Raw genomic sequence first — 14,153 nt, 5'->3', positions numbered from 1 at the left:
GGAGATGCTAACAATTATAGGAACCAGGAAAGACCTCTTGCAAGAGGTGGGGAAAATTGGCTGCCAAAAATATTTCCAGCTTAATTTTACCCTCTTCACATATTTTATTTTTCAGGAGTATCAGCTGTTTTTTTTTTTTTTAACCTATTACTCCTTTTTTTCTCCATGAAAGGAAAATTTTCTCTTCCTTCAATTCCTTACAGTGGTGCCAGTTGCTCCAGAGCAGCTTTCTCTCATTCTACTATTTGGGCGCACACATTTGCCCGCTTGGCCACATTCATCTATATGCATACCTGCATTCAGCTGAAAGTGACTTTTCCTCCTCTCATTTCCTCCAGTACTATATCTGGAGCTTTTCTTTGAACTTATAACATTCTGCCTTGTATTTAATTTATTTATGTACATGGCTTATTCTCTCTGCTTCATTGGAATATAAATTTCTTTAAAGCATCTTTGGGGCAGCTGGGTGGAACCGTAGATAGATGGTGCCTGGAGTCAAGAACATCTGAGTTCAAATCTAACCTCAGACTCTTACTAGCTGTGCCAGACACTTAACTTCTCTTTGCCTCAGTTTCCTCAATGGTGAAATGAAGATGATAATGACATTTATATCAGTGCAATGAGAATCAAATTTAAAAAAGTATTTTTAAAGTGTGTAGGGCTCAGTCTATCTGATTACCTATTCATTTTCTTTTCCCCCCTTACTCTTTTGATTTCCAGTATCTTAGCCCAGTATCTTAGATACACTACTAGCTTTATATATATATATATATAGATAGATAGATAGATAGATAGATAGATAGATAGATAGATAGATATAGATATAGATATAGATATAGATATAGATATAGAGATATAGATATAGATATATATGTATGTATGTATGTATGTATGTATGTATGTATAAATTAAATCAAGGTAAATTTTGAAAACTCCATCAATAGCAAATAGCAAAGCTATAGTTGTTTTCCAAGTATCTGTTAAATGAGGAGCAAGGGTATATATAAGTGAATGTTTTCCCCTCAGAATATTCCCTTCTAACCAATACATATTGAATGTATCAGGGCATGGGTGGACTTTTTAAAGTATAGCATCATTCTCAAGATTAGGAATTTGTGGAGAGAAATCTACTTATATCTGCTATACCCAAATAGCAGCAGCTTGACCAAACAAGGTTAAGAGAGAGAGAATGCTGACGCTAGGGAATAATTCCTTCCACCTGGCCCTCAAACAGATAAAATGGATTGGAGTAGGAGGGTTTATTTCCATAGTTTCCTTCCTTTGTAAATCATGGTAAGCTCTTATTCCTTATGCAGATGAATTGTGCTATATTATGAATATTTTTTTTGCAAACCTAACATGAAGATATCCAAAGGTAAATATCTTCCTATTTATGTTTGGAGCAATTCATTCAGGGCATACTCTATTGCCAAAACTAGGGGATATAATGCAAAGTCCATTTAAAGCCTTCCACTATCTGGTCCCAATTTACCCCTTCATTCTTACTTTGTACTTTTCTATGATCCAGCTAAATGTGAATCCTCGTTGTTCTCTGAACTTCATATTCTGTCTCTGGCTTCTAATTTTGCACATGTAGTCAGCTACATTGACTTCCTATTGTCTTTCAGACAAAAAACAATCTTTATTCTGTATTTAAGGTCCCCCCAATCTAGAACCAAGTTCATTCTCCACTTTTATTTCATATTGCTCTCCTTAATGCAATCAACACTGCTGTCAATGAAGGCCATTTGCCGTTCCCCAAAGACAGCTTCCCATCTCCTTATTTCCAAGAATGTGACCCAAGTTTAGAATCCTTTCTTATGTCTGGTTTTCATAGTCCTTATCTTTTTTCAAGGCTAAGTTTGGATTCTGACTTTTCTGTGAAGGTTTTCCTGTATTGTTTTTTAATTGTTAATGCTTCTACTTCAGTTAATCCTAGTCAATATTTGATTACTGCAGGGGTTCTTGCGCTTCCTGCCATCTTGTTCAATTGCTCTTGGCAAAGATACTGGAATGATTTGCCATTTCCTGCACCAGCTCAGAGGAAACTGAGGCAAATGGGGTTAAATTACTGACTCAGAATCACACAGGTATTACATTTATGAGATTATATTTTTTGTTTTATATTGTCTCCAGATTACATGTGAATACAATTTTAATAATAGGTTTTTTTTTTGACATTTTGAGATCTTTGTTGCCTCCCTCCTAACATCCCCAGCTCAAAGAAACAGCCAGTAATGTGATATGGGCTTTACATGTGCTATAATGTAACATCTATTTCCATGTGGATCATGTTGCAAAAGAACTCACATATTGCTGATAATAATCACAAAGGAAATAAAGTGAGGAACACTATGCTTCAATTTTCATTCAGACTCCCCATCATTTGCATTAAATAGCCTTTTTCTTTTCAAGTGCCTGAGAGTTGTCTTGGATACTTGTATTGCTGATAATAGTTAAATCATTCACAGTTGGTCATCTTATATTATTTTATGTTATGTTACTGTGTATTTAGGCCAGATTTGAACTCAAGAAGATGCATCTTCCTCCAGACCAGGCACTTTATCCATTATGCTACCTCGTTGCCCCTTACATTATGCTTATTTGTGTCCTTTTACTCCTTAATGGAACTCTCCCATCCTCCTCCCATTGTAAGCTCCCTAAGGCTTACTATTTTGTGTGTAAATGTGTGTTTCTGCATGCAAGTGCATAGGCAAGCACTTTGCTAGCAAGACACCTTGTGTAAAGAAGTACTGAATAAAAATATGATGGATTGAATTAAACCTAATGACAAGGATGCCCCTGAGTAAATTAGGGTCTATAACCTGTGCTAGCTCTTGGCAATGTTTAAGTCAACTCAGAATTTCTATTAAGTTGAGGACATTAATTGGTGAAGTAGAACATTTTCAATACTTTATGCTTAATGCAATTTGTTCTTTTTCATTTTACACTTAGAGGCTCCATCCTGGAAGGAAGGCATGAATGTTCTTTAAATATTTGGAAATGGTCTCTTGCTGTCTCTTTTCTTGAAAGTTTCGCCTTAGATGGATGTTACAAAGGCATTTAATTAGGCTAAGCTGATATATGGAACTTAGTTGGTTTCCAGAGAAGGAGGGGGGATAATATTATTTGCATAAGTTCAGATTTACATTTATTTTAGCAAGCTATCTTTTTAAAAAAAGGAACCTCACATCTTAATTAAAAGAAAAATGGGATTTGTAGAAATGACTATCAGAGTTGTGCTTTTATCTTTTCAGCTATCAGTGTGAAAAAGTGAATTGAACATTAGGAAACCTGAGGTCTCTTCTTGACTATATTATTGTCTATAAATCCTTGGGCATTTTACTGGATTTCAGTTTTCTGATCTCTAAAAATGAAGATATTAGATCCAATTATCTCTAACATTCCTTCAATTTTATATATTGTATAATATTGGTAGATGTTTTTGTCTTGTATTTTACAGGACTGATTTCTCCTGACTTGTTGAAATGGAAATACAGTTAAGTGTAATTTCTATTTTTTAATTATAAATGAACTTTATTTCCTTTTCAAAGAACTATAAAATAATTATGTACTTTTGAGAGGATTTTTAATGGAGTTGATGTTTAATGGAGATGATGTGCTCTTTCCAAAAGAAAAAAAAAATTAACAATCTTTATAGAGTAGAATAGAGCAGCTGTTTTAACAGCTGGAAAACCCAATCACCAGATAACCTAGGGGGAAAAAAAAGAGAATAGTAGACTGCTAATCCAAGTAGAAAAGAAATATATAAGGGAAAAATGAATCAAAATTTCTGCAAAATCATTTATTCTAACAGGCTTCCTTCTTAATGGGTTACAAATATGAGCTGTCTAGGAATGTGGTTGTTAAGTAATGGGGATACCTACAGTTTTGTTAGCATTTTTAGTCTACTAAAGAATCTTAAACCAAAAGAAAAGTTGGTTAATTCTCATTACTTCTTGGAATAAGACTGCATGTGAGATGATGAAGAAAGATAGGTTGTGATTCTGGAAAGCACACTACACAATTCAATTCAATAAACACTTAATGATTACCTTCTCTTTGAAAAATTCTACTAGGAATGAAGAAGATGTGGTATCTGTCCTTATGGAATGTGCAATTTGGTGAAAGAGACATCAGAAACTAAATAAATATATAACCAGGCATGTGATCCTAAATGCAATTTAAGATAAACCCAGAGTGCTATGAACATTCATAAGGAGATAGTCCAGAACTTCCAGGCTAAGATGGCGGCAGAGTAGAAGGAACTTTACATCTCTACCTACTACTACTGATCACAACAAAGGGTTTCTAAAGGACAATAATCAAAATCAGATTAATGAAGGGGCTCTGTGACAAAGCACAGTCTTGAAGGTAAGCAGGGTTTCAGCATTTCCATGCTATAAGGGGGTAAAATTAAACCTACCAAAGCATGATTGGATCACCCCTCCCCCACACCATCTATCACAACAGAGTCAGAGCATGGGCCTAGGTAATCTCTAAATTCTCAGGGGCTGCCTGAGGGCACCACAGACTTGCCTGTGAGGGCAGTATAAGGCCTTGGAAGCAAGAGTTGGGACCTGAGGCTGAGGAGTATGTAGCCTGAGCACCAAGACAGGGCAGAGATGGGCTGCCCATAGCAGACAGTAGAGCCTGGAAAAACAGCCTCAGAGCAAAATGCCTTGTAGCATGCTACACATAAAGCTTCCTTCCCTCCTCACTCTGACTTCTGGCTGGGAAGAAAACATTATACATAGAGGAAAATAACTAATGCAGCAATGGCTACCAACTCTCAGGAACTACAAATCCACAAGTACCAAAAAAAAAAAATAAGATGCAACCAAAAAGGCCTTTGAGTTTGGATTACTTTTATGGAGAAAAACAGTAGACTACAGAAGCAACAAGCAAACACATCCAAACTTTTCCCTGCAAAATGAAAATTGGTCATAAGCACTCAAGGAACTCAAAAAGGAGTTCAAGAACCAAGAAAAACTGATAGAAGAAAAGTGAGAAGAAAAGTGTGTGTGGGGGGTAGGTGGGGTGAAAGTAATACAAAAAGAAAATAACAGTTTAAAAGACAGACTCTCCCCCTTGAAAAAGTAGCATAGAAATTAGATGAAGTAATAAGCAAATTAGAGATCGGAATTGACCTGCTGGAAGCCATGAAAAGCAGGATAGAGCAGTAATGGGCAAACTACAGCTTGCCAGCCAGATCCAGCCCCCTGAAATGTTCTATCAGCCTCACAACATTATTCCTAATCTGACAAATACGAGTAGGATACAATACAATGACACTTCAAAAGAGTCACCTTAGAAACAGACTGACAGATGAGCATTTCCTTTCCTTTGGCCCCCTCTTTAAAAAGTTTGCTCATCACTGGGATAGACAAACCCAAAAAGGATAATCAGAAGAGCATAGATACAAAAGAGTCGTTAAAGACTAGACTTGGACAAGAAGAAGCAAATGATCTCACAAGACAGAATTAAATAAAAATAAAGAAAAGTCAAAAGAATGAAAAAATAGAAGTAAACATGAAATATCTCATTGAAAAGACAACTGACCTAGAAAACAGATCTAGGAGAACCAATTTGAACATCATGAGTCTACCTGAAAACCTGGGGAAAAAAGAAATCTTGACATCATATTACAAGAAATTATCCAAGAAACCTGCCCTGATATTCTTGAACAAGAGAGCAAAATAGACATTGAAAGAATCCATAGATCACTCTCTACATTAAATCCTCAAAAGACAACTCCCAGAAATGTAATTGCTAAATTCAAGAGTTTCCAAGCCAAGGAGAAAATATTCCAACTAGTAAGGAAGAGGAAATTCAGATACCAAGCAGCCCCAGGCAGGATTATACAAGGTCTGGCAGCCTCCACACTAAATGATCACAAGGCTTGGAATATGATATTCAGGAAGGCAAGGGAATTGAGTCTACAACCAAGAATCATCTACCCATCAAAACTGACTATATACTTCTAGGGGAAAGTATGGGCATTTAACAAAATAGAAGATTTTCAGGTATTTGTAAAGAAAAGACCAGAATGAAATGGAAAGTGTGATGTCCAAATACAAAAATCAAGAAAAACATGAAAAGGCAAATAAGAAAGAGTGGGAAAAATTTTTAAGGGCTTCAGTAAGTCCAAACTGTTTTTATTCCTATATGGAAAAATTATGTTTGTAACTCCTGAAAAGTGTTTTCACTATCATAGTAGATAAAATAATTATTCAAAATGTAAAGTTAAATTTAGTGGTTGGACTTAAATTATATGAAATAACATAGTTATATTCAGAAGTTTATTAACAAAATAGAGGAGAAACAGTAAAGTAGAGAAATGTGAGAGAGGTTAGAGAAAATACCTATACTAGTCCTCAGTCAGGAGGGCCAGTAGTGAGTAACTATGAGGCCTCCTCCAAGATGGAAGCTAGTCTTTTAGGAAAGTAGGAAAGTCCTCAGTCAGGAGGGCCAGTAGTGAGTAACTATGAGGCCTCCTCCAAGATGGAAGCTAGTCTTTTAGGAAAGTAGGAAAGTAGTCAGCCCTTTTCACTCACCCAATGAAGTAGCCCAGGAGTCAGAATCTAAGTTGAAACCATGATCCAAGCCACAGTCTCCAGTGAAGTTCCCTTGAAGATTATCTATAGGAGACACTCTCCACAGACTCAACTTCAGCAGACTGCCCCCAGGCTAAGGATTTCATGGTTTTTATGGTGATTTCCTGTCTTTGCCCCTTTTCACAGGGGCCAATCACAGCCTCCAAATTATCCAGCACTACCCAGGGGCAGTGTCCATAGGATTGACTTCTCACCTCTAAAGATGTTAACTCTCCTCCTAGGATTCACATGTTTCCAAGTGTGTGAACTCCCCAAAGAATTCAAAAGTCTCTGGCTTTTTGAGCTAGAAAAAAGGGTGGAGCTATCCATGCATCTTACTGGCCTCCCACTCAGCACCAAGCAGGGTGTGAATTCACCAAGCTCCTCAACCTAGTTCAAGTTTGTGTTGATTCAAACAAAAGGAAAACAAAGGAGAGTTAATCCTGTCCTCACAATCTAGTGAGGTAATTAAGTTATTGTTAACCAAAGCTTTAACTCCAACTAGGCAAAGAGAACAAAGGATTCCCTTTTCACAAAACTGGGACATTAATGCATTGCTGGTAGAGTTGTGAATTGATCCAACCATTCTGGAAGGAAATTTGGAATTGTGCCCAAAGAGTTTTAAATGACTGCCTGTCCTTTGATCCAGCCATATCACTGCTAGGTTTGTACCTCAAAGAGATAATAAAGAAAAATATGTGTACAAAAATATTTATAGCTGTGCTCTTTGTGGTGGCAAAAAAATTGGAAAATGAGGAGATGCCCTTCAATTGGGGAATGGCTGAACAAATTGAAAAAAAAAATCTGTTAGTGATGGAATAGTATTGTGCTCAAAGGAATAATGAACTGGAGAAATTCCATATGAACTATAAAGTCATCCAGTTTTTTATGCAGAGTGAAAAGAGCAGAACCAGGAGAACATTGTACACAGAGACTGATAGATACACTGTGGTACAATCAATTGTAATGGACTTCTCTACTAGTAGCAATGCAATGATTCAGGACAATTCTGAGGGACTTATAAGAAAGAATGCCAATCACATTCAGAGGAAGAACTGTGGGAGTAGAAACACAGAAGAAAAATACTTCTTTGATCACATATTTCGATGGGGATATGAGTGGGGATGTAGACTCTAGATCGGGGTCAGCAACCTTTTTGGCTGTGAGAGCCATAAACGCCACATTTTTTAAAATGTAATTTCATGAGAGCCGTACAGTGCTCACAGTGCGCGCTCCTGTAACAGTGGGCGTTCCTGTAACAGTGCCTGAAAAGAAAAAAAATTGACTTTATGGCTCCTGCAGAAAGAGCCATATCTGGTCCTCAAAAGAGTCAGATATGGCTCGAGAGCCATATGTTGCCGACCCCTGCTCTAGATGATAACTCTATTGCAAATATTAATAATATTGATTTAGGTCTTGATCAATGATACATTGGCTACAGGAACAGGGTGGGAGGAGGGGAAGGAAAGAATATGAATCCTGTATACATGGAAAAATATTCTAAATTAATTAATTCAATAAAGGAATTTTTTTTTAAAAAAGGAATTAGTCCAATAAGCAACTTTGACACCCTGAATGCTCTTGTGCAACTTTGGCTCACATTATATTGGGAAATATAGTTTTAATCTCCTCTAATAACTATATGATACCTCCTACATTGAAGCAGGAGGCAGGGAATAATGGAGAAGAAGAGAAGGGAGGTAAAAGCTCCATTATATGCTTATTTTTAGGTTGAGTTCTATCAGATTTTTGAAGCAATATGAAAGTCAAAGTAAAGAGCTTAGAGGTCACAAAGTGGCTTAGTGAATAGAAAGCCAGGCTTGGAGTTAGGAGAATCTGGGTTCAAATGTATCCTCAGAAACTTCCTAGCTGTATGAGATGGACAAGTCACTTAACTCCAGATGCCTAACATTTATCATTCTTCTGTCTTAGAACTGATATTACTAAGTATTACTAAGGTAAGGGTTTTATTTTTTAAAAGAGTTTAATTTTTATTCTTTAATAAAGAGGGAAACCATTAAAGATATTTATCTGGCAAGCTTGTGAAGTAAATAAAATGCTATATAAAATGATGATTAGGATCAGATTTTACTTTAATACGAGTTTCCAGAAAAATCTGGAGCATTTTGCATGAAACTCTTTGAATTTTTTGAGAGGGTGCTAACATGAAACTTCATACCAGTTTGAGAGGTAGAGTTGAAGCAAATGCTTTGGTGAAGAAATTATTTTATATTCTTTGAGAGAGAGAGACACAGTTTAGATTCTTTGTGACTGACTAACGTGGAGAGAAAGAAATTTATTTAGACATTTAGGGGTTCCTCAAAATATTTCTGATTTCTAGCTTCCCTTGTAAGAGATTTTGGAGAGTTAACTTATGGGTGAGATTGGAGTTGATCCAATACATTTTGCTTCCAATGAAAGAGTTCATTCGTTATGTATATCTCACAGTATACCTAATTCACATAATTTTTATGATTTCTCTTTAATATTTTGTGGGGCAAATGGTTTTACGTACTATTCACCATTTTCAGTAATCTTTGTTCAGATCTGCATTTTGTGGCAAGGGGCCAAGATGGAGAATGTAAGTTTGATTGAATATGGGGATAAACTAAAAGATGAATTCTTAACTAACTCTCCAGGAGATATTATAAAACTAAGTAGCTAGCAGTTTTTGCTTAGATAATCCTAGGGACAAAGATCCTTGAAAATCAAACAAAATATCAAAGTAAAGAAAAATGTAAACAAAACAAGTGTTTATATAAAGTGTTAAAAAACAAAAGCAAAAATACTATGCTATGTACAAAACAGCTAAAAAATAGAAGTAATGAAGATTGAGTAAAGAGTTTATGTAAGCAATTTCAGGAGGTATTTTCATATGGATAAATGAAATATTGAAATAAATCAAAGTTTAATATTGCTTAAAATTAGAAAATAAAAACTTTGGAAAGCTAAAAATCATACAGAGAACTGAAAAATTAAGAGATGCTTGAAAATATTGGCAGAAAAAAAGTAAGAAAAGGGCCCAAATTAAAAACAAAACAAAACTGAAATAACCCATTAAAAAACTCACAATACTAACTGAGTAGAATTTAAGACTCTTGGGAGCATGACCATTTTCTTTTTTGTTTTCATAATCATATTGGCAGGCACTGTCTTGCACATAGTTCTTATGCTGGCTAGACTTGCAATTCCATTGATATGGGAAAAAATGAATTTTCAGGAACTCCACAGATGTATGTTGACAACTTTTCCGCAGTTTGACTTTCAATAAATAAATGCTTATTAAAGTAAGACTTCTAGCAAGGAAAATGAATGAGCTTTTTTTAGTTCTTTTAGTATGGACTCATTTCCTGCAATGATTCAGGAAAAGGATATTAGTCTATTTTTCATGAGCATTTGGGAGAAGTCATGAATGAGTAGTTTATTTGTGCATCAAGATATGTTTTCTTGGGTAAAACCTTTTTTTTTTTTTTCATTTTATGCCATTGATAATTCTGATTAAAACCCAAGAATGTTTCTTGCTGGGTTTTTTTGTTAGTGAAATTTATGTTCCCTAACTAACATGCAGTCTTTGTGATTTGGGCCCTATTTCTTCTATAAACGAAAGAAGAGAGATTTTATTTTAGGGGTGCCTTTGTGATTCCCACAGAATTCTCATCTTGGTTTCTAATTATTAGACTATTAGCCAATGTCATTTCAATTTGACTGGATTTTTCCAAAAAAAAGTTTAGGTTTGAATTAATTTTTTTAACCAAATGGTTTTCACAAAGCATGAAATTACCTCAGCACAGAGAATCGCCAACTGAAATTACACCCTTGTCAGAATTTGCCTAATTAGTCATTACTCATGGAAATCAGCTCCCCCTCTTCATTCACTCCTGCCCATCCTGTTCAAGTATTCACATACGCAATTGGAGTTATTTGCATTGAATATAAATCCATGTTTTTATCATGAATTATAGCTGATTTACAACCCTGATGAGATCTTTTAGAAAAGCTGGGGATCCTTTGGGAGTAAGGTTGGGATTTTTTTTTTGATGTATAGAAGTTTATAAGAAACAATTTCTTTATATACATAAAATATCATGTAGAGTGCTTTGTAGACCTTAAAACAGTAAAAATATATAGTTACTGTTATTGTTGCTGTTCCTCTCTTTAAAAAAAGTAGGAGCAATATCTGATAGAACTAATTATGTTAGGCATTGGCTGAGTTCTGTATATTTAGGAACATTGTGAATTAAAATAAAAGATACCACTATAGCAAGAATGAGCAATATCAGAGAGGTTTGATATTCCATTTCAAGCTGCTCTAATCTTGCTGACCCTAGAACATCTCAGACCATCAACCTTGAGCATCTTGCAGTTTGCCCTGCTTTGAGCCCCTTCTCTCTACCTGTGACCTTTAGAATAGACCTTCAGAGTCCAGATTCTTCTCCATGGTCTCATTCTTTCATACTCTACCACCATTTCCCCACGCCAGACTCATTTAGTCAGGTCAACTTTGTGATACTATTAGACTGAGCTGCATGGATTGGTCAACAATTTAGTAAGATGGGTGAAACAATATTAAATTTTGCAATCCCTCCACCCTGGACATCTTTACTTTCTGTCCACTGGGTCCCCTATACTTTTACTACTCTTTATTTTTGAACTTTAATGAAATCACTACAATACTATCACTACTTTTGGAAAGGTGTGGCAATTATCTGTCCTTTGACTCTACTGGACCATTTCTAGGACTTATATCCACCTTCCTGGTCACTAATTTCTACTTATAACATATCCTCCATTAGAACAGAAACTCCTTGAGGGCAGAGACTATTAGCAGTTTGAGACATAATGATTTACAACTTAAATGAAAATTTGTTTATTTAAGCAGAATGTGAGAATTTACTGATCTAAACCTCTATTCTTTGGGGTTGCAATTCAACCTCACCCTCTGAGTTAAGAACAAGGCTGGAGCTTATTAGAGGGACCTGTGAACATTCTGAGAGGATGCCAGAAACCATGTGGCTCCCTGGGACCCAGAAGATGCTAGCCTCTTTTCCCATGGCTCTTGGCATTGGCCTCTGACCTGAACTAAGGTCAAGTCCAACCAATTAGAGTGACCTAGAAAAGTGATGCCATGGAAGACCTAAGTTTCTGACTGGGGAAAAGAAAACCTCTTTTGTGCTGGCATCACAATGGGAAGAGACAGCTAGAAAAGCACCAGCCATGAGTGTTGGCTAGAGGACTTGAGCCCTAGAACACCTGAGGTCTGACTGAGAAGTTGACACAGCTGGCTCACAGGGGGAGGAAGCTTTCTACGGGAAAAGTAGGCCATATGCGGCTGGTTCTTTTTCTTTCTCTGAGATACTGCTTATTATTTAATAATTATAAATTAAGATATAATCTCCAGAGAATTTTAATCTGAACAATAACTGTCCTTCAAGTGTCTCTCATTTTTTTTTCTTTTGCAATTTGGTTTCTATATACTTCCATTTTCCATTTTGATTTGAAACTTGGGAAGGAATTAATAACAGAAATAATATACAATGATCAAATATGAATGACTTAACTATTGTTAAATTGAAAATGGAAATATGTATTGTATGATAACACATGTATAACATATATTTCTTGCCATCTTGGGGAAGGGTGGGATGGACGAAAAGAACATGCATCACAAAATGTCAGAAACCTGTCATTAAAAATTTTATCTAAGTGTAATAAAGAAAAAATAAAGATTAAAAAAAGAAACATGAGATGGAAGGAATTAGACAAGCAAGCATTTATTAATACTTATTATGTGCCAGTCACTATGCTAAGCACTTTACAAATATTATCTCATTTGAGTTTCACACCTTATAGTTGAGGAAACAAGGGAAGATAGAGGTAAATGACTTTACCATATCACACAGCCACATAGGCTAGTATAAGGCACAGCATGTATATGACAAAATTTGAACTCAGCTCTTCCCTGATCTCTCTCTCTCTCTCTCTCTCTCTCTCTTGAGAGAGAGAGAGAGAGAGAGAGAGATACTTGGCAGCAAGGTAAATCTTGATCATGGTAATCTGTCTTCTCAACACAGGAATACATTTTTAACAATTGTAAACAAAATAAAGGTTTTTGAATGTAAACTTTTAAGGGAATAATTGTATCTAAGGTGGATATCCGTACCTTTGCTTCAAGCTAACAGATTTAGGAAGTACTAATAGGAATAGTTAGCCCTTCATAGATTTTGGGAAAATAGCTTAGAAAATAGGAAAACAAAAACAACAAAGGTTACACCTAGTTTCAAATAAAAGTTAACTGAAAATAATTCTACTGGATAGTGGGCCCGGGATAAACTTCTCTTTGCTCTCTTTTGTTATTTATGAACTAAAAAACTAAAAAATAAAAATAAAAATATCTAAACTAAAAAAATAGCTAATATTTATGTAGCACCACTATGTGTCAAATTCCATACAAAGCACATTGTAATGATTTTCTTATTTAATCCTCACAACAACCTGGGAAGTAAGGGCTGTCACTAACCTAATTTTATAGATGAGGAAACTGAAAAACAGAGTTAAATGAATTGCTCATGTTACACAGCTAGTTAAATGTCTGAGGATGATTTTGAAATCAATTTTTTTGACCCAACTTGATACTGGTGGCTTTTGTGATATTACCTGCATGCCCCCAAACTTGTAACTACTATTCTGTTTAATGGTAGTGTAGAACCTAGAAAGAGTCAGAATTAAAAATCCAGACCCCCATATGACATTATAGTGAAAAGGACCTTTTGGTCTCCAGGCCCCTGCATAATAAAACACCCTTATCTGCAGTAACTCATGCCTCTAAGACATCCTTCCTATCTGTGGGAACTTCCACCATGCATACATCCCTCTTTTCTGCAGGGACTTGTGGTGTGAGTCCCTTAGCTTAAGCTAAGACAATAAAGTCCCTTTGCATATTGCATTGTTGGTTTTCAAGACTCAATTTTTGGAATCAGACTCTGGGCACTTCGGTAGGAATTCTCTGTCTGGCTCTCTGACTCTCTGTCTCTCTTGTCTCTCTCTCTCTCTCTCTCTCTCTCTCTCTCTCTCTCTCTTTCTCTCTCTCTCTCTCTCTCTCTCTTGTTCTCTCTCTCTCTCTCTCTCTTGTCTCTCTCTCTCTCTTCAGTCTTCTTGTACTCATTTGATTGATACAGTTTCTATTTTGGCAACTGCATTTAGAACCTACCTAATAATGTGTCTTCCAAGAGCTTATATCCCTTTGGAGAAGCTTGAATAATTTAATATTATTTCCCCATAATGATTCGTTGTCAATAGATTTTAGTAAAGGACTTAATCTCCTTTGTTATTATTATCAATAATTAAAAGGCCTCGTGTGTATGTGTTTATGTGTGTGTATTGTTTTCTCTTAGTAATAACTCATGAAATATAACTTCCTAAGACCTGATTCATTTACCCATTAACCAAAGGAGAATGTGATCTGTTTATTAAAAACTATTATTTCTTTATAAGGTTTAATTTTTTCATCAGAACAGCTAATTTTACTTTCCTCTTTTTTGAAAGTATTTACTTTGTCCA

Source organism: Gracilinanus agilis, chromosome 2 (genome assembly GCF_016433145.1).
Source record: "Gracilinanus agilis isolate LMUSP501 chromosome 2, AgileGrace, whole genome shotgun sequence".
NCBI lineage: Eukaryota > Metazoa > Chordata > Mammalia > Didelphimorphia > Didelphidae > Gracilinanus > Gracilinanus agilis.
This window is presented reverse-complemented; position numbering follows the sequence as displayed.